Source organism: Dipodomys merriami, unplaced genomic scaffold (genome assembly GCF_024711535.1).
Source record: "Dipodomys merriami isolate MVZ:Mamm:240054 unplaced genomic scaffold, mDipMer1.0.p SCAF_46, whole genome shotgun sequence".
Taxonomy (NCBI): Eukaryota; Metazoa; Chordata; class Mammalia; order Rodentia; family Heteromyidae; genus Dipodomys; species Dipodomys merriami.
The window spans coordinates 826,029-828,166 of record NW_027206024.1 but is presented as its reverse complement, the minus strand read 5'-3'; positions in this window follow the sequence as shown (position 1 = coordinate 828,166).

Here is a 2,138-nt window from a genome sequence, read left to right as displayed (position 1 = left end):
GTAGGGAGTCTAGGTCAGGGTCTGGGGATTCCCTCCAGCTCTGGTCTCCCTTGAGGGATACACTTCCCCTGTGGGGTACTCACCCTGGAGCTGGTTGTTTCTGTGTGGTGTAGGTCGTCAGTTGTTGTTGCAATCCGGGCTGGGTTGGGCGGTGGTGGCTCTGTGTGATTCTTTTCTGTCTCTGCCTCTGTCGAAGCTGTTGGGTCAAGAGTGTCCACGCTCAGGCAGCTTCTTCTCGGTACCTCTGGGGCCCAAGTGACCCCGCCGGGTTGTTGCGATCGTGATCGGGCGGGCGGGTGGTCTGCAGACAGGACCCTTTGTCGCGCCGAGCCGCTTTGGCGGGATGGAACCTCTCTGCTCGGGTGGAGAGTGCTGGATCGTTGCGATCGCGATCAGGCGGGCCGGGTGGTCTGCCGCAGGTCCTTTTGTCACTCTGCTGATGCCGAGCGGCTTTGGCGGGATGGAGCCTCTCTGCTCGGGTGGAGAGTGAGGGGTGGGGGTGGGATCCTCGTGGAGACTCCCGGCTGGTAGGTTTCTCTGTTCCTGGCGATCTGCTGTTCTGCAAACCAGTACCTGATGTTCTGAAAGTGGCCCCCTGTGTCTCTGCTGTTTCTCTGGGGCTCCCACAGCCCCCGCCGGGCCGGCTGGCCGGCGGCTTGGCGCGCTGCCGCGCGGCCAGTAAAAGTTGGGGGAGGGGTCTTCGCTTTTTTCTGTTTTGAAATTCTTTTCCTCTTTCTTTTTTGTTATTCTCCGCCTCTGGTTTTTCTCTGAGTGTTCGTCTTTTTGTTGTTGTCGGTCTCTTGGGGAGATTAAGCGTTGGAACTCGAACTCTCTTTTTGGTTGGAGAGAGCTGTGGCGTTTCCCTACTGCCCCGTCGCCATCTTGGTCCCCCCTCTCTCCCAGCGTGTTTTTGCTACAGGTTTACACTCTTTATAACACTAGTGCAGTAGCTCAAATTTTTTCTTGTGTGTGTGTGTGTGTTAGAGAATTTTATTGGAAATAAGAGCCTCATTGAAACTCCTGGCTTTTGGTAGATGTGGTGCATACCTAAAAATCTAGCAATTCAGAAGATGAGATCTGAGGGTCCCAGTTTGAAGCCAGCCTGGAAGGAAAGGTTTTGAGACTCTTAGCTTGAATTACCTACCAAATGACAGAAGTGCAGTTGTGTCTCAAGTGCTAAAATGCTTGAACAATAGAAGCTCAAGGATAGAGGCCAGACCCTGAGTTCAAGATCCAGGAATGCCTCTCTCTAATGAAAGTCTTTAGGGCTTAGATGTGTGGCTCAGTGTGAAGAGTGCCTGCTAATGAGCAGAAGCATTACAAACTCAGTTCAAGGGCAGGCCTTTGTAATATAATTGGTCTGAAGAGGAGTCTGAAGTTCATTTTCGATTTCTTTTCATCTGTCTCTCGCTTTCACTACCTCGGGTTTCTTTGCAATTTTTACTCCACTTTAAAACTTCAGACAAGTGACTTCAAACACTTCCCACTTAGCATCAATTTAACTCCTAGGTGAAGCATATAACTTAACTTATGAGCTAATGAATTAAAGGCAGAATTATTAATTTTCTTACAATCCAAGAGAGTCAGCATATTGGGAGCAAACTCAACTTTCAACACGAAAATGTGTCTTAAAATATTTTCCAACCAGGAAGAAATATTAGTGAATACACCGTTATTTATTGAAATTAAGGAAGTTGATGATGTAGCTTTCAAAATATCCAAACACATAGGAAAGAATCTCAGACATGTTACTGAGAAACAGATACTCTACTTGCTCTAGCTGAGAATTGTGTGTGTGTGTGTGTTGTGTGTGTGTGTGTGTGTGTGTGTGTGTGTGTGTGTGTGTGTGTGTGTGTGTGTCTGTGTGTATCCACCCCCTACAGGTCTTCAATTCAAACCTAGGTCCTTTCAACACATTATTCTGTGCAAGGATGTCGCTAAACCACTGAGCCACAAGTCTTTTTCTGGCTTCTTACTAAATAGCCAGGGGTTTTCCAGTCGATTTAATTTTCTGATCCCCCACTATTACTGTGAGTGCTGCCACAAAATGACAGTTCATTGAATTAGGAGTAATATGGAAGTCACTTTTGCAAGATGGAAAGTAACCAGTTCATTAATTGGGAGTTACACAGAATCAC